This window comes from Cnephaeus nilssonii (assembly GCF_951640355.1).
Source record: "Cnephaeus nilssonii genome assembly, chromosome: 9".
NCBI classification, from domain to species: Eukaryota; Metazoa; Chordata; class Mammalia; order Chiroptera; family Vespertilionidae; genus Cnephaeus; species Cnephaeus nilssonii.
The window spans coordinates 80,423,107-80,449,817 of NC_137080.1; the positions used below are offsets into that span (position 1 = coordinate 80,423,107).

The 26,711-nt window shown below is 38.8% G+C and overlaps 2 pseudogenes across 2 annotated transcripts; both read left to right on the forward strand.

Annotated features, from left to right (window-relative positions):
• Positions 1 to 1,171: 1,171 nt before the first annotated feature.
• Positions 1,172 to 2,945, forward strand: LOC307105732 (tyrosine-protein phosphatase non-receptor type 2-like; annotated as a pseudogene). Its single transcript has 3 exons — positions 1,172 to 1,265; positions 2,102 to 2,466; positions 2,583 to 2,945. The product of its transcript is annotated as a tyrosine-protein phosphatase non-receptor type 2-like (transcript).
• Positions 2,946 to 3,364: 419 nt separating this feature from the next.
• On the forward strand, positions 3,365 to 3,873 carry LOC307105733 (tyrosine-protein phosphatase non-receptor type 2-like; annotated as a pseudogene). The gene has a single exon. The product of its transcript is annotated as a tyrosine-protein phosphatase non-receptor type 2-like (transcript).
• The last annotated feature ends 22,838 nt before the right edge of the window (positions 3,874 to 26,711 follow it).

Genomic DNA, 26,711 nt, shown 5'->3' on the forward strand with positions numbered 1-26,711 from the left:
GCCTAAGAGTTGACCACAAACTCAAAAATTTGAGAGGAAGCAATTAATTCAATTAATGGCAATCTATTGTCATTTCTAAGACAGGTTTTTTACTGATGACTTTGATATTTAGTTCAGAGTCTCTTCTTGCCACAAGTGTTGTCATCAACCCGAGACTTTCTTATCACCATCTATTCTTTCAACATGTTTATATTCTTGTATTTAATAATCAAGACCATCACTCTGTTTCAACCACAAGTAAATTAACATCACTCAAAAAGGTTAAATTCAAAAAGACACAACAAAAGAGAAAATTATTCCGTGTTCATGGATTAGAAGAGTCAACATATTTAAAAGGGCCATATTACCCAAAGCAATGTACAGATTTAGTACAATCCCCATCAAAATCTCAAATGGCATTTTTAAAGAAATAGAACGAAAAAATCATCAGGTTTGTATGGAACCACAAAAGACCCTGAGTAGCCAAACCAATCCCGAGAACAAAAAAGAACAAAGCTGGAAATACCGCACTATTGGACTTCAAATTATATTACAGAGCTCTGACAATAAAAACAGCATAGTATTGGCAGAAAAATAGACATAAAGACCAATGCAACAGAATTGAGAGCCCAGAAATAAAATCACACATTTATGGGTAGATCATTTTCGACAAAGGAGCCAGAAACACACAATGGGAAAAAGAAAGCCTCTTTCAGTAAAAGGTGCTGTGGGAATTGAAAAGCCACGTGCAAAAGAATGAAACTAGATTACAGTTTGTCTCCTTGTACAAAAAAAATATTTCAAAATGTATCAAAGACCTGAATACAAGACCTGAAACAATAAATTACATAGAAGAAAACACAGGTACTAAACTTATGGACCTTGGTCGTAGAGAATATTTTATGAACTTAACCCCAAAGACAAGGGAAGTACAGGCAAAAAAAAATATGAAAGGGACTATATCTTCTGCACAGCAAAAGAAACCACCAATAAAACAAAAGAGGGAGCCGACCCAGTGGGAGATGATATTTGATAATAACAGCTCCCACAAAGGTCTGATATCCAAAATATATAAAGAACTCATAAAACTCAACACCAAACAAACAACCCACCCAGTTAAAAAATGGGCAGAGGGCCTGAGCAGACACCTCTCCCAAGAAGACATATGAACGGCTAACAGATATATGAAAAGATGTTCAACCTCACAGCAGTTACAAAATTGCAAATCAAAACTACAATGAGATACCACTTCACACCTATTAGAGAGGCCATTATCAACAAGACTGGTAATAAGTGTTGGAGATGTTCTGGAAAAATGGGAACCCTCATCCACTGCTGGTGGGAATGTAGCTTGGTACAGCCACTATGGAAAGCAGTCTGGCAATTCCTCAAAAAATTAAGAACAGAGTTACAATATGACCCAGCCATCCCTCTCCTGGGTATATACCCCCCCAAAATTGAAAATATGTTTATTCACAAAGATATATGCACCCCTCTGTTCATTGCAGCATTATTCACGGTGGCCAAGACAAGGAGACAGCCAAAGTGTCCAGTGATAGAGGATTGGATAAAGACGATGTGGTACATACCATGGAATACTACTCAGCCATCAGGAAAGACAGAATACTGCCATTTGTGACAACATGGATGGATCTTGAGAACATTATGCTAAGTGAAATTATTCAGTTAGAAAAAGCTAAGAACCGTATGATAGCACTCATACGTGAGATTTAAAACTGAAACTCGTAAACACAAACAGCAGTGTGGTGGTTGCCAGAGGGGAGGGGGTTTGAATGTGTAGGGGGCTGAAGGGGCCTAATATATGGTGGCAGAAGATGATTTGACTTTGGAGAGTGAGCACACAGTGCAATATATAGATCTTGTATTACAGAAATGTACGCTTGAAACCTACCTGATCCTATTAACTAATGTCACCCCAATAAATCTAATTTTTACAAAGGTCAAATTCAAACAATAGTTTTTGACACAATATCTTTTCTTTCTTGTTGTTTCCATAAGTATATTATTGTATATTCATGAGCCTCCACTAGCTCCCTCCAAAGGCCCGTATGTCACCATCCAGCAGAAGTTTGAAGTGTTGGATGCTCAAAATTGGTGGCAGCAGCTGAACTTGATTACCACAGTAGTGTTAAACTGCAAAATGCTGAAAATGATTATATTAATGCCAGCTTAGTTGACACAGAAGAGGCGCAAAGGACTTACATCTTAACACTGGGTCCACTTCCTAATACAGGTTGTCATTTCTGGCCCGTGGTTTGGCAGCAAGAGACAGAAAGCAGATGTCATGCTAAACCAAGTTGTGCAGAAAGGAAAAGGTTAAAGGTGCACATTACTGGCTAACAAACGACGACTGAGGGATACTGTTTAAAGAAACGGGATTCAGGGTGACATTCTTGTCAGAAGATGTGGAGTCACAGTATACAGTACATCTACTGCAATTAGGAAACATCAGTGAGTCCTGGCTGGGTAGCTCAGCTGGTTAGAGCATAGAGGGCAGGCCAAGTTCATGGATTTGATCCCCAGTCAGGGCACATTTAAGGATCAACCAATGAATACATAAAATAAATGGAACAACAAATCAGTGTTTCTTTCTCTCTCTAAAACTCGACTTAAAATAGATATCAATAGAAGTGAAGCCAGAACAATATCTCATGTTCATTATGCCATTTGGCCAGATTTCAGAGTCCCTGAATCACCAGTTTCATTTCTCAGTTTCCTATTTAAAGTGAGAGAATCTGGTTCCTGGATCCTGAACATGGGCCTGCAGGGATTCACTGTAGTGCAGGCATCAGCAGTCAGACACCCTTTCTCTAGGAGACACCTGACTTGTTCTGATGGAAAAAGGAGATGATATTGCTCTCCCCAACCTGGCAACGCACTCTCTCATTCGTTTGTGTGCTCTCTGCCCAGAGGACGGTGACCATTCAGGTTTAGCAGCAACCTAGCCCCATGGACCCGGCAGATTCCAAAGGACTAAGCGTTAATATGAAACAAAACTCTGAACACTGGCCTTTGTTATGGCCTTGATGAAGACAAGTTGGACTTTTTCCACGGCAGGATGGACAGAGATGGAACACTGGGAACCCAGGAGGGGCACCCCTTTAATGTTGCATCACAAATAAATTGTCTTGCCACACCACAAAAAAAAAGAAAAATGAGATGAAATGAAGAGAGAGAGAGAGAGAGAGAGAGAGAGAGAGAGAGAGAGAGAGAGAAAGAAAGAAAGAAAGAAAGAAAGAAAGAAAGAAAGAAAGAAAGAAAGAAAGAAAGAAAGAAAGAAAGAAAGGGAAAATGAGATGATATGGACATTAAAAATGAGATGATATGAACAATAAAACAACTGTTACTGATATGAAAATATTGAATGGGACTTTTTCAGTCACCTAATCAACTCAGATTTTCATACATGACTATAACAGAAAGAGAAAAGTTTATGAAGTGGATTCAAATATACAGAAATGGTGGAAAGAACTTTATAAAAGAAAAACCTTCATGTCCTGCTTTTGATTTTTCACCAATCAAAACAATGACTGACAATACAGGGGGATCAGGATAGGCCTCGAAGAAGAAACACTGACAGGTGACAGGGACCCAGAACTATCCTCCAAAAATGCAAGATACTATGGAGAACAGTGAGAGTGCTCAACGGAAACGAATTCGAGAAGACAGAGAAGCTAACACAGCTCAGAAGGTGCGGCAGATGAAACAGAGGCTGAGACCAAAAGAAAAAGATGGATTATTGAAATGACACTGAATGAAAAAGAAAAAGGTGGCTATACTGGAAACCTCACTAAGGTGGGGTTTGTGTCAGTCATTTTGGTTGGCACTTTTGTTGGCTGGACACTGTTTTATTTTCAGCAAAATATCCTATAAATAAAACACGCTTGCCCAGCAAGCTTCTGCACTAATAGCTGATAGTGTTGCATTCATCTGTTAGCAAACTCCTCATACCCCCAAAAAGGAGCAGAATAGACACCAACCGATAAATGATATTTTCAGTCCTCAGCCCAGCATCCCAGGGCGCTATCCCCAAATTGTAAACAGTGGTCTAAATTAAAGACTTGAATGCCCGTTAAAAACTGATACATTTTACATCTGTATTCATACATGTGAAGCATAATATTTCACCCGACCAGATCGAGAAATATCATTTATCACAGGATTTGTTTTTGGGGCTATCTGGATTTTAACCTGCACTTGATATAAGCAACAAATATCTTGGTTTTATCTACGTTATTACTGAAAAGAAAATGATCTTTAAAATAATGCACGTAATGTACAGTGTACTATTGCATGAGCATTGGTAATCAGGGTAAATATCTATAATAATAATCTATAATAATAAAAGCGTAATATGCTAATTAGACCGGACAGCTGAACCACCTTCCGGGGACATCGTTCCAGATGACCTTCAGGACAAAGCCAGGGCTATGAGGGCCGAGGCAGCTGCCATGACTATGAGGGCCAAGCCTCTTGTACGAATTTTGTGCATCGGGCCTTTAGTATTTATAAGTACCTATTTAATAGTACTTCTGTAGTGAAATGTACTTTTTTTTAAGAGCTCAATTTGAAACATCTGTTACCATAAAAAAAGAAAAATTAAGAAAAACAAAAGCAAGAGAGGAGGGACCCTAAAACTTTAAAGGATATATTGACATGCAGTGAGCCACAGGAGAGACTGGGAGAACTCTGAGGAAATATTCTAGACTGCCTAGAGGCAGCCTGCTTGGTTCAAGAACAGAATCACAAACCTCATCCCAATAAAGCAGCTGTACTTAACGGCTTTTTTTTTTTTTAATGTTCATTAGTTGTCTTCTGTTGAAAAATGTTCCCTACATTTCTTCTATAGAGCAGTATACATCCTCTTCCAACTACTTTTTATTATTTGATAAAAATAAAATGTGGATAATAGATGGCACCAATGATCTGTTTGATAGCCATGAGCAGTGATCAGGGAGTTTGTAAATTTTCAAATATCATTTCCTCTGGGAAAATCTCTTATTTTCTAGTAAAATAATTCATCCTCTGTACACTTAGAACAAGATTTTTATTCTATGATTGCTACTTTTATCATATTTTATATTTTTTCTTGATTTGTTTCTACCTCACTTATATTACAGTTTTCTTTTATTTCTAAAATGCTATTTTTATGGCTAAAAGTAGCATCCTTTGTCCAGATCTCCCCTGAACTCTACTCATTTCTCTATTATCTAAGAGAAAGCTGGAATTTATCAGAATAAATATTGAAGCAGCCAATTAATATGAATGTCTATTCTAATATAAAAAATAGAATGGTCTAGTTTGTTTTGAAAAAACTTTGGAGGCACAGCAAACCATCTTGACTAGGAAGCTATCTGAACCATTATTCTCTATTTCATTTCATCGGAATCTTACCCACCTAGGTATCTGTCACTGGTAATAAATATATGCCCACAGCTGGTCCCAGCTCTTTGTTCTTGTCAGTACCATATCTCTCAGAATAAAACAAAACTGGGGAGAGGCAAGAGTTCAGATTCTTTTGACCTCACTGCATGGGTCTGAAAGATGCACTCAACATCAGATTGCAGCTAGATCCATTTTGTGTAGTTAGTATATTGATTTAAAGTTTTTGGCTATGGATATTGTCAGGCAGAAAAGAAGTCTCCATTTCTCCATTTCCACACTATTCGTTCACTACACTGATGTGCTTCACTCATCTTTCCGTCTGTCTTGTTAGCATTGGAACCCCTGGCTTGGTGATTGGGTGTGTTTATTTACTTACAAGTTTGAATTAGATGTGCTTGGTTTTGCTTTGGTTCTAACGATCTTGGCAGACACGTTCTGCCAGCCGGTAGGGTAATAAAATTTCTGGCCGGAAACTTAAGCAGCAAACACAGGGAATCCCAGCACTCTCTGCTTAAAGTGTCACTTCCCAAAATGAGGGCTAGAGTTTGGCAAAAACAGATGCAGAACTCTGTATTTTGAAAATAACCTGGCAGCATAGAGAAAATATAAAATCATTTTCTGCCTCCCAATAAGAAGTGTTTAAAATGTAAAACCTAAAATCATTTAACCTAAAATAGCCTGGTTGGGGCTTCTGGATATGCACATCGTGCTGACCTAATAAAGGAAAAATATCCACCCAATTCGGTAAAACATCAAATGCTGACAGTGTGATGTGTCATTCATTTAATCTCACCTCTCCTATCGCCGCCAAGCATCTAAGGGCAGAAAAATTTACAAAACATCAGCATGTCAATGAATTGCTTTCTCTTTTCTATTTAACCTAAAGACAATCATCAATTCACCACATAATAAACCTTGAATCAGGAAAACCAGAGGAGAAACACATAGACATTATTTCCCTCAACAGAGGAGAGCATCTGTACATTACCCTATTTGCAGCACATATTCAGAAACACAGAATGTGCATTGAGAGCCCTTTAAAAGCAATATGATTATCTGGAGTTTCTGGAGTTAGTTGGCCTTCCCTTCCATGGTGTGTAGAGGGGACTGACCAAGTGGTAGGTGAATTCCAGGCCACCTTGTGGAGCATAGAAAGTATAGCTCAAGGGAGCCACCTGCTGCCAGAGGGACATCCAGGGCAGAGGAAACTGTATGAAATTAGCAGCCATTTAATATTTTTGTCAGTTCACACAAAAACACAGCTGGGGATGGTTAAGAAATACCAGTAAAATAACATAAATAATAAGAAGGATTTAAGCTCTTTGAGCTACTTCTGCCTCTTAGCATTTTTTTTTTTGTGTGTGTGTGTGTGGGGGACTTATCAAAAGCATCAAGAGTCCTAAATTCTATATTTTGGTTTTAGACTCTATTTCCTTTTCATGCGATTATAGAAAGCTCCTGTGGCTGCCATGCCCAGGAGAAAATACAAACAAACAAACAAACAAAAACACAGAAGGTAAAATGTCTACCCCAAAACATAGGGTTTGAAAGTTTGGCCAGTATAATAGCATTGGTAGGCTAAACTTGGAATGAAGACCAATTTTATCCAAATTGCTAATAGCTCCTATTTGTAGAATGCTCTATATTTCAGATCCAGGATCACATGTAATTTTCACAACAATGAGTTCTCTCTGTGTATCTTAAGAATCTGAAGCACACAAAGGAGGACTAACTCATACATGGTCTATTGTTACTTGCAGCTAGATCATGACTGGCGTGCAAGACTCCTGACATTTGCCCCAGGTGTGTGAGTATATCACTACGCCCACCAGATTCTTTTCAATTAAATATCCACTCACCGCATTTGTGGGTACAGTGATGTCAAGAAATGAATTTAGATGAGTAGTAAACAGCCCTACAAAAAGGAAGCCCCCCCCTTCAACCCTGCCCAGGCGGGGTGGTCCAATGGTTGAGCATCAACCTATGAACCAGGAGGTCAGAGTTCAATTCCCAGTCAGGACACATGCTCCGGTTGCAGGCTCAATTGCCAGTGCAGGGCGAGCAGAAGGCAGCTGATTACTAATTCTCTCTCATCATTGATGTATATTTCTTTCTCTCTCTCTCTCTCTCTCTCTCTCTCTCTCTCTCTCTCTCTCTCTCTCTCTCCCCTTCCTAACTGAAATCAATAAAAATTATATATATATTTTTAAAAAGGAGCCCCAGGCACCTTGGGGTAGTAAGGACCTACAGATGTGTTACATAAAGCTGAGTTCTAATTTCCGATTTACTTTTTACTTATTTATTATGAGACTTTCTCTGAGGGATTTAAACTTTGTGAACATGGGTTTTCTAAGTTGTAAAAGAAATAAATAATAGTACAAGATTATTTTAAGGATTCTATAAATACAGGTTAAAAGGTTTTGTTTAAGTGTCAGGCACATATCATTACTAGTAAATAAATAACTATAATCTATACTAATAAAAGGGTAATATGGTAATTAGCCTGGACATCTTCCAGACATCCTTCTAGACAAAGCCACGGTGGCGGGGGCTGAGGCAGAGGTAGTTAGGGGTAATCAGGCCAGCAGGGGAGAAAAGTTAGGGGCAATCAGGCAGGCAGGCAGGTGAGAAGTTAGGAGCCAGTGGTCCCAGATTGCGAGAGGGATGTCCAACTGCCAGTTCAGGCAGGGATCAGGCCTAAACTGGGAATCTGACATCCCCCGAGGGATCCCAGATTGGAGAGGGTGCAGGCTGGGCTGAGGGAACCACCCCCTTCCATGCACGAATTTCATGCACCAGGCCTCTAGTGTCACATAAAAAGAAATGAAAAGCACCAAGAGGTGCTCTCGATACTATGGGCATTTTATATACACAAGTAACATTATGGAAATATTTATATTATATATGACCACTGCTTAGAAACGCAGACTTTCAGAATCAGAAAGCACACAGCCTTTGCTGTCTTTTCACCATCAGCACTTTGGGGCTTAGGATTTTCCTTCTGATTTAACACTTTCTCCTATAGCCCCCATATTACTTTTTTTAATTTATCTTAATTGTTAAAAGCATTACAGAAGTTCCCTTTGTTCTGTTTTTTCCCCATTGGCCCCCTCCACCTTGCACCCGCCCCTCCCAGGCTTGCACCACACTACTGTCTATGTCCATGGGCTATGCATACATGCATATAAATTCCCCTGTTAATCTCTCCCTACCCACTCTCCACACCCCGCCTTCCCTCTGAAATTCATCAGTGTATTCCATGCTTCTATGTCTCTGGATCTATTTTGTTCATCAACTTATTTTGTTTATTAGATTCCACATATGAGTGAGATCACGTGATAATTATCTATCTCTGACTGGCTTATTTCACTTAGCATAATCCTCTCCAGGTCCATCCATACTGTTGCAAATGGTAATACTTCCTTCTTTTTTACACCCACATAGTATTTAATTGTGTAGATGTACCACAGCCTTTTTATTCACTCATCTGCTGATGGGCACTTGGGCTATTTCCAAATCGTAACTATTATAAATTGTGCTGATATGAACATAGGGGTGCATATATTTTTTTCTGATTAGTGTTTTGGGCTTCTTAGGATATATTCCTAGAAGTGTGATCACAGCTCCTCTGAGTCTCAGTGCGCTTTTCTCTTCCCTTCTAGTTGTAGAATTTCCACTTAGCCAGCCTTCCTGTGGTTCTGGATGATGTCCGTTTTGTCTTTTAGTTGTAGTTTTGAAGTTGTTGTGTGAGGCAGCAGTTTCAGGTGTTTACCTATGCCCAAGGCCCTGCAGCAGCTTGCATTGCTTCCCAGCTGGGCCTCATCTGGGCATCTCCAAAACCCAAACAAAGAGAAGGAATCTGCAGATCTCTCCATAGCTCCTGCTGGGTGGCCTCCGTACCTCTGCCTTTACTTCTGCAGCTCCTCTGAGGATGCGGCTGTCTTTTTCAATCTGCAGGGAGACACAAGCTCCCAACTGCTCTGAACTCCAGTTCCGGGTGAGGCTCTGGGGACCCAGACTCATACGGGGAGAAACTGGACTATTTGGCAGTGGGCGGAACTCGAGGGCGGCTTCCTCTCAGAGATGCTTGCAGCGATTACCAAGGGACACTGAGACCTGGGGGCCTCTTAGGGCAGGGCTGACAGGAAGCCATTGCTGTTTGCTCCGCCCTGAGACTCCGCCCCATCCAAACTGTACACAGAGGCTTTTGCATATGAATGGCCTGGTCCTTGGAAATCTAAACTTACCTAAGGAACTGCAGCTGAGTCAGTGAGACCCAGAACATCCAAAAGAAGGCCCAAGGTCCCGCAGCAGCTTTTGTTGCTTCCCAGGTGGGCCTCATCTGGGCACCTCCAAACCCCAAACAAAGAAGAAAAATCTGCAGATCTCTCTGTAGCTCTTCTTTTAGCTAGGAGTGAGTTGGTGTTGTCCTGGTGTTGTGATGGTCTTTTGTTTCTGCAGATTATTTAATGTCTTCTTTCTTTCATTTGCTTACTTTAACAGTTCCAACAGGCACTTCTCCTCTTTTCCAGTTACTGCCTTTCTCTCTCTAAGGGTTGCATCCCTGAGGCTGCTACCTCTGACCTATATACTTTCAAGCCCCTTCCTTTTTATTTCCTGGCAGTCAGTATTTAATCTACCAGGGGCCATGCCTTTGGGGGTGATTTCATTTGGGCTATTTCTATGCTCCCATCATTCCCCTTGTACTTTAAGTGGTGCCATGTCTGTTGATTCTCTGTGGTGGTTTGAACTTTGCTAGATTTGTATAACTTAACTTGTGGCTTTTTGTTTTGTCTATTAGTAAATTTATATGCATGGGTTACAGGTTATCTTATTTGCTCTCATAATCAAGCAGCATGAATTTTGCCCTCTTTTCTTCCCTTCCTCCCTCCCTCCCACCCTTTCTTCCTTCCTTTCGTCTGTGAAAATATTTGGATTTAGATGGCTGTCATCACTTTTGGGATACCAGAACATTAAACTTAAAAATCTATTTTTTATTACATTCTTACTTCTGAGCATAGTACTTGACATATAGGAGGTGCTAAATAGATGTTAAATAGATAAATTCATCTAAAGAATCTTGTAACTTAATCCCAATTTTAGAAAAAAAATCCATATTAATTAAAATGGAAGCCCACTTTTTGTTATGATATTTAAACCCTTTATAATGTTGCTTCATTGTATTATACAATGTTGCATTCAAGTCCTCCTCTGCACAGATCCTCCACTGCGCTTAAAATGGTCCACCCACTTTCATCTGAATGTGGTGTATTTGTTGCTAATTTCTTCTCAAAATTATCTTCTTTCCATAAATATATATATATATATATATATATATATATATATATATATATATATATATTTTCCAATATTTTGTATACATTCTACTCTTTATTAAGTTTTATGTTAGGTTTTGATTTTCCTTAAAATCTTCACTAACTTTCACATCTCCCTTTGGTATTTCTTTCTTTTCATAATTTGAGTAAAACTTAATGCTAAAATCTCTGAACTTAGTCTTTACTGATAATATTTTATTATTTCCACAGACCCTACCCTGCCAAATCAATCCATAATTGGAAATACCTAAGACTAAATTACGATCATTAGAAAGTAGTACATGGATGAGTCTGACAGCCATCAGAAGGGAGGGAGGAAGTGAGGACTGGATAAATGAAGGTGGAAGGGATTATTAGCCAAAGGACATATATGCATAACCCATAGACACAGACAATAGTATAGTGATGGCCAGAGGGAAGGGGGCCAGAGACTGGGTGGAGGGGGAAATGGGAACACCTTTAATGGTGTCAACAATAAAAATTAAAGGGAAAAAAGTAATTCATTGAAACCTCAGGGTAATAAGCCACACAGAAACAAGTCTTGTCTTTAAACATCTAAAAATTAGGTCATTTTCAAAGTCAGTATAGCTCGAAAGATATGTTTTAGTAACAAACTGAGTATTCCTCTATTCCATATTTCAACAGTTAGAATACAATTATAAGGACAATATTCTCAGTATGGATTTGGATTCAAAAAATGGACTTTTCTAGAAAAATTCTTAGCTAGAGAGAATTATTCAATGTCAATTTTCTGTATAGTATTTATAGCCAAGACAATTAATTTTTAAACAAATTAAAAACAGCAGGTTTTATCCAGTATTTTGAAACACTCTCATTCTAGATTACTTAGAGATTGAATACAATATCATTTCAGGAAACTGTCATAAAAATACTATTTATCTAAATAAAATATGCATATTAAAATACCAAAACTATACTTTTATAACATTAAAATAAATGTTAGAAAGATATTAAGATAATTTTATTGTTTTGCCACAGGAACTTTAAAATCTTTAAAAGCTTCTAAATTAACCAGAAATGTAAAACCACAGCACAAAAGCCAATGGAGCCATGAGCTGGAAGAAATAATTAAAATGATTCATTTTGAAAAATAGTTGAAGGCTGAGTGTGGACTAGCATGAGAATTAGAAAGATTTTGGTCTGCAGTCTTGGGGAAGGCAGACTTTCATGAATTTTATCTGCAGGAAACACAGAGGTTTTCATCATAGAAAAGCAAGAAAAATACTTCATTTTTCTGGCAGGGGAAGGAAAAAGTAAACATTTTGAAATATAACCAAAGTATCTCCCCCAAGACAAAGGCATATTTTGCTGGGGAAAGGCTTTGTCAGAAACTTATTAAATCTCAGGAAAGGGCAGTGTCAGGGGCAAGCTCCTCAGCCAGGGCCTTGACCCTTCTGGGTGCAGGAAACTGAAAGAACACATGGGTACAAGCAGGCAAGTGGGACATGCTTTATTACAAACAAAGCAGCCAGCAACAGGCTGGTCAGTGGCAACTTATATACAGATTCAAACAAGCTCAAACGAAAGAGGCTTTATGCCAAATAGTGACAGCAGTATTTGGGCTACAGAAAGGCATGCCTGCACAATGTATAGCTTGCTGCGTCCTTGCTTTTGCATCTGCATATAGCAAATCTGCCTTGAATACTCTGATTAGGATTCCCATGCTCAGAGTGACCTTGAACATCCAGCATACTCTGGACAGGGCCCCCACAGGCAGTTACCCAACTCCATCATACTCTAGCCCTCATACATCACTGAAGGAAGCTAGAAAATACAGTGAAGGTTCCAGCCTACGGCAAAGCCCTTGGAAAAGACTAAGATTTTAAGTATAAGTTTACAGAAAAGTTCATTTCCTGCCATACCATACCACCATATAACAAGGATATAAAATAATAGCAGTAGATTATAGTAGAAAGAGCTGCTCACATGAACTCTATTTATGAAAGTGTTCTTAGAGGAAACCAAAAACAGCAGGAGAGCCAAAAAACAAAAATGAGTACATTAGTGGAGTTTGAAGCCTCTGGCAAATACAGTACAACTAGGTGGAACATTAAACACAGCCAGACTCCTAGTCAAATTAATATACAGCCTCACATGAAATGCCTATTGACTTCAATTCCTAAAACCTAATACAAATTTTTTTTGCCCATAACTCAAAACATCCCAGATATTTATCAATGAGTGAATGGGTAAACAAAATGTGCTATTACCATACAATGTAATAATAATCATCAATAAACATAAATAAAGTACTGATATATATCTTGACATCAAATATTCTCAAAAATAAAATATTCTGATTGAAAGAATATATTTTAAAAATACAAATTGTATGATTTCATTTGTACAAAATTTTAGAAAATACAATCCAATCTTACAGTCACAAAAAGCACATTCAGTGGAAACCTAGAGACAGGATAGGGAGTTAGGGACAGGTGAAAAAGAGGGATTACAGAGGAGTATGAGAAAATTCCTGGGAATGATGGGTATGTTTCATAATTTTAATTATGATGATAATTTCATGAGTGAATACATGTAAAACTAGCGAGCCTAAACCGGCAGTCGAACATCCCTCTCACAATCCGGGACCGCTGGCTCCTAACTGCTCACCTACCTGCCTGCCTGATCACCCCTAACTGCACCCCTGCCAGCCTGATCACCCCTAACCACCTCTGCTTGCTGGACTGGTAATCCCCAACTGCCCCCCTCTGCCAGCCTGGTCACCCCCAACTGCCCCCCTGCCAGCCTGGTTACGCCCAACTGCCCCCCTGCTGGCTGGGTCACCCCAAAATGCCCCCCCCCCGCTGGCCTGTTTGCCCCTCATGGTCCCCCCCTGCCGGCCTGGTCACCCCACACAGCCTGCTGTTCAGTCATTCAGTCATCCCTCACTAAGCCCCCTGCTGACCTGGTCGCCCCACGCAGCCTGCTGTTCAGTCGTTTGGTCGACCCTCACTAAGTCCCCTGCCTGCCCGGTCCCACGCAGCCTGCTGTTCAGTCATTACTATGAGGGTGTCCTGACCAATTTGCATATTACCCTTTTATTAGTATAGATTAATTAGGAGCTTTCCTAATGCTACTTCAGGTTGACAAATGCAAACATTTTCAAAAGTCTATACCTTGTTGATTTTCAGCATGTAGTCTCTGCAGAGATTAGCAAATACATCCTGAGAAAATGACTCTATACAGCATAGTGCTTTATTCTAAATTTGGATGATCACCAGTAAAGGTAGTCACATGTGTTTGTAGTTTAACTCATGAATTTATTTCTTTAACAAATATGTTTAAACTTGTCCACATGCCAAAAACGGTGCATTCCACAATATGAACATGCAATACACTCCAACTAATTCTCCCTTCTATCTTCCTCTCTTGCTGCTTCTGCCCTGACACCAACATATCTTTTCTAGACAACTTCTCTTCTAGTGACTCAAGAATTTTATTCACTTTGGAAATCTTTTAGTACTCAGTCAAAGCCGACTTGTCTCTGTAACTCCATTTTGGTTTTACTTGTGATAGATATGTCTTCTCTATGCAGGTACTGAGCTTCTCTTCAAGAAAAGAAGGCTAAAACTTACAACAGTCTATTGCCCAAATTACTTTATTACCCCAGATTTATAATGTGTGATTTATTGGGTTGGGGCACATATGGGAGGCAACCAATTGATGTTTCTTTCTCCTCTCTCTCTCTCTCTCTCTCTCTCTCAAATTCAAACATATCCATAGGTGAGGATTAAAAGAAAGACAAAAAAGCAAGAAACAAACAAACAAAATAAAACAAACAGAACAAAAATCATCAGATTTGGATGAAATTACATTAGACCCTGAATAGCCAAAGCAGTCCTGAGAAAAAATAATGAAGCTGGAGGTATTATACTACCTGACTTCAAATTATACTACAGAGCTACAATAATCAAAACAGCATGGTACTGGCAGAAAAACAGACATATAGACCAATGCAACAGAATTTAAAGGATAGAAATGAAACCACATGTATATTAGCAACTAATTTTCAAAAGAGGAGCTAAAAATATACAATGGAGAAAAGAAAGCCTCTTCAATAAACTGTGCTGGGAAAACTGGAAAGTCATGTGTAAAAGATTGAAACTAGACTACAGTTTTCCCCATGTACAAAAATGAATTCAAAATGAATCAAAGACTTAACTATAAAATCTGAAACAATAATTACATGGAAGAAATATGGGTACTAAACTTACACACTTTGGCCTTATAGAGAAGATTTTATAAATTTTATCCCAAAGGCAAAGGTAGTAAAGGCAAAAATAAATTAAAGGGTTTATTCAAAATAAAAAGCTTCTGCACAGCAAAAGAACCCACCAATATACAAAAGGGCAACCAATAGAATGAGAAGAGATATTTGCAAACAACAGCTCTGACATGGCTTAACCCTTTGCACTCGCTTGCTTTTTTCTCAATTCCTGCTACCGATGCTAACCGTGTCGAGTCACACTCGACATCCGACTGCAAAAGGTTAATATCCAAAATATATAAAGAACTTATAGAACTCAACACCAAACAAGCCAACAATCCAATTTTAAAAAATGGACAGAGGGGGCTGAGTAAAAAAAGTAAAAAAACAAAAACCAGACACAGACAACAGTATGGTCATGGTTAGAGGGGAAGGGAGGTGGGGGGAAGTATAAGAGGGGAAAGGGGGAATAAATGGTGAAAGAAGGAGACTTGACTTTGGGTGGGGAACACATGATGCAATATACAGATGACGTATTATAGAATTGTACCCTTGAAACCTGTGACATTATTAACCAATGTCACCACACTATATTCAATGTTTGTTTATTTTTAATGGGCAGAGGACACGAACAGACACTTCTCCCAAGAAAACATGCAAATGGCCAACAGATATAGGAAAAGATGCTCAACTTCACTATCTAGTACGGAAATGAAAATGAGACACTACCTCACACCTGTTAGAATGGCTGTTATCAACAAGACTAGTAATAACAAGTGTTGGAGAGCTTGTGGAGAAGTAGGAACCCTCATTTACTGCTGGCGAAAATGTAGTACAGCCACAATGGAAAATAGAGTTGTCATATGACCCAGCAACTTCTGAGTATCTACCAGAAAAAGTTTGAAAATATTTATTCACAAAAAAAAAAAAAAAAAATATATATATATATATATATATATATATATATATATATATATATGCACCCCTATGTTCATTGCAGGATTATTCACAGTGGCCAAGACACGGAAACAACCCGTGTCCAACAGACGGCTGGGTAAAGAAGATGTGCTATATATATACACTATGGAATACTACTCAGTCATAAGAAAAAATGAAATACTCACATTTCAGATAACATGGATGGACCTTGAAAATATCATGCTAAGCAAAGTAAGTCAGTCAGAAAAAGCTAAGAACCATATGATTCACTCATATGTGGAATTCAAAACTGAAACTCATAGATGCAGACAAGAATATGGTGGTTACCACAGTCAAGGGAGGTGGGAGTAGTAAAGTGTAAAGGAGGACAAATATATGGTGACAGAATAATGATTTGACTTTGGGTGGTGAACACACAATGCAATATACAGATCATGTGTCATAGAAATGTACACTTGAAACATACATAATGTTATTAACCAATGTCACCTCAATAAATTTTTAAAAATTTTTTGAAAGACAGAAAGATTAAAAATATTCAATGTGATTATAAATGCTGAAATGATTTGATGATGTAAAAATTAATTCTGACTTCATAAATTTACTGAGGATTATTCTTATTTATAATTGTTAGTCAAAGGAAAGAGTAATGCTTATAGCTACATTTGTCTTGGAAACATTATCCATAAAGGAGCCAAGATGATGATAATGATGATGATGATAAAATAGGTTAATTTTATTGAGTGTTACTATGTGTCAAATATTTTCTGCATCATTCATTCCACTTAATCATCTCTCTCTCTCCCTCTCTCCCTCCCTCCCTCTCTCTCTCTCTCTCTCTCTCTCTCTCTCTCTCTCTCTAACGCTACAATGTCAATAAAATCCTATGAGTCAAATTCTATGAATTTCTTAATTAAATATAAAAGGACATTAAATACTACAGAGTTAAATAAATTGCTTGTGAGTATACTGGTGGTATGAGTTGGAGCCAGTGTTTGAAACTAGTATTTCATAGCCCACATTTTTAACTAACATGCGATATTGTTTACTTAATTTCAATATGGCCTCCAAAAATCAATTCAATATTATGTTAAAATATCCAAGCAATAGAGAAGAATAAAAGTTAATATATGTTACATCCAAGGGTAATCATCCTCTCTAATAAAATGGTAATATGCAAATTAAACCATCACTCCGCTACATAAGCCACGCCCGCCAGCCAAGCCACGCCCACCAGCCAATCAGGGCGAGTATGCAAATTAACCCCATCCAAGATGGCTACAGCCACAGTGAGCAAGGTTTCCCAGGTAACAGAGCAAGCCAAGCTTTCCATAGCCGTTGCAGGCCTAAGCCTCCACTCAAGCTACAAAGTTTCAATTATAGAAGGTAAACAAATTCAAACAAATGGTGGCAGAATGGAGCTTGAGAGAGCAGGCCAGGGTTGCCGGTGGCAACAGGGGAAGCAAAGCTTTCCGCAAACCCTGGCGGGGCTCCCCTGCTTAAGGCTACAAAGTTTCAATTGTAGAAGGTGAATTAACTGCCACAGAGATGGCTGCCGCCCTGGAGGGAGCAGCAGGCTTGGCTCCGCTCCAGGCTACAAAGTTTCAATTGTAGAAGGTAAATAAATTCCAGATACCAGGGCCTCCCCTTGGGTTGCCAGGGGGCGTGGCCGGCCTGCAAACCACCACAGGCCCCTCGCTCAGGCCACCCCATGCCCCAAGGGAACCCCACCCTGATCCGGGACACCCTTCAGGGCAAACCAGCTGGCCCCCACCCGTGCACCAGGCCTCTATCCTATCTAATAAAAGAGTAATATACAGATTGGTCATCACTGCAACACACAATATAGCTGCCCCCATGTGGTCAAAGATCCTGGCCCCATGTGGACACAAGATGGCCACTATAAGATGGCCAGCAGGAGAGGGCAGTTGGGAGGCACCCGGCCTGCAAGGGAGGGCAGTTGAGAGGGACCAGGCTTGCAAGGGAGGGCAGTTGCGAGGGACCAGGCTTGCAAGGGAGGGCAGTTGGAGGTGATCAACCCTGCAGGAGAGGGCAGTTATGGGTGACCAGGCTGGCAGAGGAGGGAAGTTGGGGGCAAACAGGCTGGCAGGGGAGCAGTTAAGCATCAACCAGGCTGGCAGCAGAGTGGTTAGGGGGTGATCAGGCTGGCAGGCAGAAGCGGTTAGGGGCAATCAGGAAGGCAGGCAGGCAAGCAGTTGGGAGCCAGCAGTCCTGGATTGTGAGAGGGATGTCCGACTGCCCGTTTAGGCCCGATCCTGGTGGGATCGGGCCTAAACGGGCAGTCGGACATCCCTCCAGGAGTCCCAGATTGGAGAGGGTACAGGCTGGGCTGAGGGACAACCCCCAGCCGTGCACGAACTTCGTGCACCGGGCTTCTAGTAAATAAATATATCATCTGATTACCAGTATGAAAGTTATTTTATTACCATATATGCTACAGAGATTATATCACTAATATCACACTAATTATTAATTTTCTTTCTTCATTCACTACCTATAACTTATTCCCTCTGTCAATCACTTGAATATTTTCAATAACACACAAAAAATAAGATACTTGGGGATTACATGCTAATAACATTGATATAATAAAACATTAACTTGAACATAATCAACATATTTTTTCTAAAAGCATTCCATTTTTATTGCTATTATAAATGAATCTTATTTTTTTACCTTTATAAACCACCAAATGATAAATAAATAACTGGTTTTATTAAAGAGACCTAGTAAAATAAAACACTGTTCCAGGTGAGAAATGCCTCATGTGAAGAGATATTTCAGCACTGCAGGACAACGTTTTAATTGGCCTCTTAATGTTTTTGGTTCAGCCTGTGTTATAAAGGACATATGGTATATTTCCCCAGGAATGAGAACTGTTCTAGTGTTTTTATTATTTTTCAATGGAATTCAGAATTTTAACATGAGCTTTCCTTAATTTAAACCATTGTACAGTTAAAATTCTATCACATGGTGACTTTTAAAAAATGTATCTTTATCATGGAAAGTATTACAGATGTCTCCCTTTTTTCTCCATTGACCCCTTCTAGCCTGCACCTGCTCCCCACCCCAGGCCTTCACCACACTATTGTCTGTGTCCATGGGTTATGCCTATATGCATATAATTTCTTAAACCAAAGGAATTACCACCTAAGATGTTGGCATTTAGAGTCATGAAAGGCTAATGTCATTTTGCAAAGTCACAAAGCAATCACTTTGTAAAGTTCATCCTTCCAGAGGTTTCTGACTAAATCTGAATAAGAAAATACCTTCTTCAATGTTATCAACAAAGAAGTCTGTCTTCCTGCCAATGTTTATCATTTAAAATACTATTCCATTAATACTGAAAGTCAATTTCCCTAATGCCCATAGACCAAACATAATTACCAAATGTTTTCACACTAATTCTATGATGGAAATGAAATAATTCCAAGCAGTTATTTTGAGTGCTTAATTTCATGGTGTGTGTTGTTTTTTTGTTTTGTTTTTGTTTGTTTTGTTTTGTTTGGAATTTATGGCTCAATTAGCAATCAATTCGTAAGAAACAAAATAGTTTTCTTTTAAAATGCAAATCTCTGTATGCTATAAGGTTGTAAGAGGTTAGTCTTATTTAAAATGCATGAAAATTTTCCAGTGTGTCATTTTTATTTCACACAAGACCTTCCTAGAATTTAATATAATTTTACTAATCTGCACAGAGAGCAATGCATATGTATTTGGAGTCAGAAGACACACTTTCAAATCACTGTTCATTATAACCTAATTTCATTCTATTTCACAAGATAATTATTCCTCCTGAACATCAAAACTTTTATCATAAAATGAGGATAATAACATGAAGCTTACCTTACCGAGCTGTGTTGTAGATTAAATAACAGATATGAGCATGCTTTTTGAATATGAAAACAAATCTGTATAGATGTTATCCACAAGTAACCATCTCTTATATTTGATAACATTCAATATCCTATGACCCACGTTTCCTGGGAAATCATCCCAAACAATTCAATAGCAGAAGCCAGTATACAGTATTCTCTTGATATATGTATTCAATGCTTTCAAAACTTGTATAATTTCTTCTTCCAAATTTCAGGAATAACTTTTGTCTCTAAACTTGACTTAAACTCCCCTGAGATAAAAATGCCTTGGCTATTTCCTTGGATTGATAGTAAAATGGTGGATAAATTCCAATCAATATCTCTATCATGTAACTTGCAAATTATCTTTACATAATAAAAGGCCAGTGACCAAAAGCGTAACAACTGGAATGACCACTCAATGAGTTGCTATGAGGTGCATTGACCACCTCTCAGTCCTTCCCCCCACCCCCTGGCTCACAGGCTCTGATCACAGCATGGCGAACAGGGAACCACGGTGAACCAGGGTGGCAGCGGGCGGGACTAGGGACTGGCGAGCAGGCAGAACAGCTGACCTCTTGGTCCCTCCCCCAGCTCGCAGCTCAGATCTCAGCATGGTGAATGGGTAATCATGGCGAACCAGGGTGGGTTGGGCAGTGGGGAAGGGGGTGGGACTGGGGACTGGTGAGCGGGCAGAAGATGGCCCTGATCGCAGGCTAGGCCTAGGGACCCTACCTGTGCACAATTTTGTATGCTGGGCCTCTAGTCTTTACATAATTATGAAAATCACATATAAAAATTAAGCTTTCTATTATAATGAATTCTAATAGAAACTATTTTGAACACATTGCCTTTAACTTCATATCTATGACCTTCTCAATCAATTACACATTTTCCCTATTTTAATAACATCCAAACTCTATTATTTTTGCAATAACTAGAAGCAACTTTCAATCTATACTATAAACATGGAAGCAAGGGCTATACTCTCCACCAAAGATATAGTAATCATGAGCTTAGAGTTTCCTCGGGGCCTTATTTTCAAATAAATTGAAGTTCTAGTACTAATAGTTATCTGCACTAACCACCATTTCCACAACCTTACCACCCACAGTTGGCCCTACGTCTCAAGTTACACACAACAAATAAATCCTACTCCCATTAATGATATTCATGGGAATATTGCATTTACCACCACACCATCCTATACAATAAAAGCCTAATATGCTAAGTGTCCAGTTGTCCGGTTGGTCATTCAACCAATGAAAGATGATATGCTACGGCTGCTCAACCACTTGCTATGACATGCACTGACCACCAGGGGGCAGACAGTCAACCAGTAGACCAGTCACTATGAAGCGCACTGACCACCAGGGGGTAGACGCTCCAACCAGTAGGTTAGCTTGCTACTGGGGTCCAGCTGATTGGGACTGAGCGAGACAGGCCGGACACACTCTGGAGCCCTCCCGAGGTCCCTTCACAGCTGGCTAACCTCCTGTGTCCCTCCCCGGTCCTGATCGTGCTCCAGTGGGGTCCCTCAGCCTGGCCTCCGCCCTCTCGCAATCCGGGCTGAGGTACCCCCACCCCCTGAGTGCATGAATTTCATGCACCGGGCCTCTAGTATCCATATATATATACAGGCTGTCCCAAAAAATGTATGAACCCTGTAACAGCTAACAGCTCAATTTTGAAAATGAAATTTATTTTAATAAACAGTGCCCCTATAATTATTCAAAGTGTATGCATACATTTTGCGGGACACCCTATATATCAGAGAGAATAAGGTTCAGCTAAAGATACTTTATAGTCAAGTGCAAGTGTGCATCTACAATGCCTTACTGAGTAACTGGAAATATTATTTGAACAGCTAGGCTAAGGAAAATATCTGATGATCTTTAGAAAAGACAAGTAAAACCATACCTAAAAAACTATGGGTCCCTTAAAGAGCTAGTTGGATGTACCTGGTGAGTACATAGTCAAGAACAGCATATCAATATTATGTTGAAGAGGGGAGATGGAAGACAGACTAGCACACCACCTGTATTAAACTAAGAGAATGGAAGTTGTCTTGGTGGAGGGAAAGTGGAACTGTAGTGTTAGAGAAAGTATAAACACAACCTGAGGGCTGGCCAGGTGGCTCAGTTGTTTGGATCATCATCCCATACACCAATAGGCTGCAGATTCAGTTCCTGGTCAGGACACCTATGAGAGTCAACCAAACAATGTTGATTTCTCTCTCTTTCTCTCTCTCTCTCCCTCTTGCTCTATCCCTCTTTCATTCCTTCCCTTCCTCTCTCTCTAAAAGTCGATAAAGAAGACATATCCTTGGGTGAGGATTAAAAAATAAAAAATAAAGACAACTTCAATAGATATCTGGAACAAAGTAGAGATGCTATGAGGGAAGAAGATGTTATATTACTTTTTCTTGGCTGCTACTTTTTGTCCTCTGAGCATCATTTTGACCATTGTAGGGTGGCAGTTTGGAGACTGTTCCTACTTTAGAGCTATCTCTTTTGTCACTGGAATGTAACATGGCCGTTGGACTTCACATTTAGTTGTAGCACATGCTTATATCCTTATCTACCAGGTACCTCTTTTTTCTTGTTTCTCCTCCTTGCAGAGTGGCATTGCATGTTTTCAGAACTTGTGGTGGGAATATATAACTAAATGATTATATAGATGTTATACAAACCACAGTCATACAAGAGCCACATCTCGGAAATGGGGCCTAAGATTAGTTTATAAAATAGTTTAATTTATTCCAAAAACGTTAATTTAAATGTATATATTCTAATATAAAAGAAACACATATACATTGTTTTATGGGAGGAAATGTCTTGTATGAATTAAAAATTTCAAGGAAAATGATTTCTGATCCTAATACTAGAAATGATCAAATGCAAACTAATGTCCCTTTAAATGGATCAGGATCAAAGAGAATGCTTTCAAATTGTATCAAATGCTAGCTCTGTAATATTCATGAGCCAGCTAATAGGTGATGGTGAAGGCAGTATTTATTTGTATATTTAAACCATTGGGCATTCCTGAATGCCGTGTCCTGCTGCCCTCGGAAGTCCTGCTGTGTTACACTATGATGAAATATGAAAAGAGATGGTGTGCAGTAATTGGTAATTGCATTCATGGTGGAGAAAAAAACTCTGAGATTGACTTTTGATGGTTGTTTTAAAAATTTATTATCTGCATGAAAAGAGAAAGCTAGATCCAATCTGTGAAACCTGAAGCAATATTCAACCAGTTTCCCTTCAAATAATATGTGTAGCATTATGAAAACAAAGCATTTGGATGTTTTAGTGTCATGTAAATCAATCTAATTTTAATGGAATAACGAGATGTATTCGGTGGGATGTAAACGGATTTTTTAGGAGAATTTTTCAGCCTCTTCAATTGAGATTAGAACCCTGAAGTATTTATGAATCAGAAGTTTCTTTATGGAAGTAGGAACAGTAACAACATTGCTATGAAGAGGGAGGACAAAGGTTCTTAAACATCTGAATTAAATAATATTTTATATATATGGTCATGAGTCAAGAAGGGACATTTGACAAATGAAAATATAATCTCAGAGGCTTGGCAGATCTCCATCTGAGTTATGAAAGTTTTTTTGCTTTGTATTTATGTTCTTTGTACCGATTTGAGGACATTGTTGTCTTCCCAGATGAAATATTAATGATGCATATACAGCTTAGCAAAATAATTTTTTAAATATGTTTTTATTGATTTTAAAGAGAGGAGAGGAACATGGATCAGTTGCCTCCCTTATGCACCCTGATCAGGGACTGAACCTGCAAACTAGGCATGTGCTCTGACAGGGAATTGAACTGGCGACCTTTTAGTTCATGGGACAACGCTCGACCAATTAAGCCACACATGCGGGTCAATTTGCATATTACCTCTTTATTATATAGGATTATTATATAAGATGATTAAACTGTCTATTTGGGTTAACTGTTTTCATATAAATAGATCTAAGTTCCAATTCAACGAAACACTGAGAAATTCTAAATAACTTCTTATAAATCTCATGTGATCACCTTTTAAATAATGGCATTAAGCACCCTTAGCTTGCTAACAAGCTGATGCAGGGTATTATCCTGAGCCTCTGCTGAAAAAAACAAACAAACAAAAAAACAACATTTAATTAAGCTAGAATTGATTTCAGATCTTTTATTATAAATGATGGTCAAGATTTGTGGGGAGTTCTGAAATTTAAAATTACAGCTAGATGATGCAGGCATGCTAATATTATTAGAAAAAAATGTCATTGAGTGAAATATGGACACAGCAATGGGAGGGAAAAAGCATCTGAATGCTTACTTAGCTGTCAGTTATGTGTTCAATTGTTACCAGATATCTAGGCGAGGGAGGGGGGGCGGGGGGGGGGGGGGGGGGGACTTGGAAGGTGATTAAGTCTAATCTCCTGCTACTTACTGTCCATAATGAGAATGTTCCTGCATTACCATGTTTGAAAAAAATAGAAACAGAAAATTATCTATATCTTAGGGACTGGTTCCTTCAAAGTTCCAATAACTCCTCCAGCTCTCTTGTGCAATATTTAAGTTCCCTCATTCTAAAGAAGGTATCAAGCATGACACTCTGTACTGACTGGAGCTTTCCTCTTCCCTAGTGGTCTTATCTTTCTTTCTTCCTCTCCTCTCCAGGAGCTTTTCCTCAACCCGTAAAATTCACGTGAAGATATGCCTCCTGTACTATTCTTTAAATGATGATTATTAGGTTTAAGTAAGTGATGCTTTTGTTTAAAAATCGCAAGTGAATTGTTTATAAACGTCAGTGTGTTTCGGAAACATCTGCAGGGTGGGGGCTGTAAAATTAAAACTGTCTAGGCTCAGTCCATTAAGATCTTTAGTTAGTAGGTCTGCTTAGGGCTTAGGAATCTGCATTTTAAAATTTGCCCATAAACTGAAGCAGGTTGATCTTAAATAAGATTTTGAGAAACACGATGAGAAAATCCCAAAGTCCACTAAAGTCAACCTGCTTTCAATACCTGAAGGAAATGGGGTTCTCCAAGGTCTCCCTTCATCTCACATCCTATGGTGGGAGGGTAACTTCCTTAGCAACTAATCTTTAATGTATTTTAATGTTTTTAAGTGGACTTTCTCACCTACTGAAGTAGGCACTTGGTAAACTATTTCATTTGGAGACACATATTACTCAATTATGAAAAATATTTTAAAATACTATTTCTATAAAAATGTTCTCCCTTAATTTTTCTCGTCTATTTCTGCATTTTTTTATTGAGCACACATGACATCCTGAATTGAACCTGGGATCTATTCATTCCTATTATGCATTCATGTATTTTGTTTTATTTGGGGGAGGGGAGTTCAATAAGTTTGGCCTTAGCATCCTTTCACTGAATTTTTTAAAATTTCAACTGTCATATTTTTAATTTCCACTTTTCCTCTTTTGTTCCCTTTAAAGCATTTTTCACATTTTATAAAAGAAATATCATCTTTTAACATATATATTATTTTCCTCATTGTCTCTGCTTTTTCTATTTTTATATGTTTTTCCTTTTCAAACTGTCTTTCTTTCTTTTGGAGGCTTTTCTCATATATCTGTTTTTGATGAGACCCCAAATGGGAAAAAAAAGCATTAAATATATGGGTGCAATATATAATTTCACAGGATATTATAAGACACCAACCTGTTACAATTTATGATTACCTTACTGAATCTACAAAATGCCACATTTAAACAGAACTAATAGCATTTCCAGAAAGTTAAAGTGGATTCACTGTGGTGTGTATTCAGAAATGCCTGAGTTGTCAGGAGCTGGGAAGGCTACAAAACTAGTGTATTATTTTCCAAGGTCCTTTTGATAAATTATTTCCCTAATTGTACCAAGTCCTGCTGTGTGGGCTATGCAACATTCTACCCAAGCACTGAGTGCTCACAAATATCAGGAGATAGATTGAACCACAGAGCCTTACAATTTCTATTCCCCGACAGGTAGCACACAGATTTATAAGACAAACTATTGCACACCAGCAAACAAAGACAAAGGCATCCAGTGTTTACAAAGTAAGAAGATATGGGTCATTCCTAACATGAAAACTCTGAAAATATTTCTATAAAGTAAGGCATCATTATATATATCTGATAAGTTTTGACAATGCTCATCATTAATTTGGGAATTAGATTGGGAAGTCTGACAATACATGATGACCTGCAACAAGTATTAAAAACTGTGCCACATAACACATCACCATCATAAAATTTGAGTTATGTTAATAGCCATAGTTATGACATTGTTCACTTTCAACCAATGACCAAAATCAGAATTAAGAATACTTAAGAAAATTTCCAAAAAAGTATAAGATATTATTTTGCATGTTTTAATTTTATAATTTTAATTAAGCATTGCAGAGTTTTTAGTCCACTGTCTCAGAATTAACACCAGAACACTTGTAAAATGAATCAAATGTATGTAGGGCAACTTCTCTCCAAAGAACAGCAAGTGCTGTAAGATCAATACGAGAAAGTTACTGACTCCTTATAAATTTGGACAATACTAGTACATCTACTGATGGAAATTTTGCATATCTTTCCTGTTTGCCTAAATTGCTCTCTAATCTGTTCCTTTTATACTTAACTAGAGGCCCGGCGCATGAAATTCCTGTGTGAGTACGGTCCCTAGGCCTGGCCTGCGATCGGGACCATCTTTCCCAACTGCCCCCCTGCCAGCCTGGTTGCCCCTCACAGCCTCCCCGCCGGCTTAGTTGCCCTACGCAGCCTGCTATTCTGTCGTTTGGTTGTCCCTCAATAACCCCCCTGCCGGCCGGTTCGCCCCATGCAGCCTGCTGTTCAATCATCCGACTGGTCATTTAGGTTGTGATGGCCCCTGGCTTTTTATATATTAGATACTCTTGCACAAAATTCATGCAAAAGTAGGCCTTACTTCCC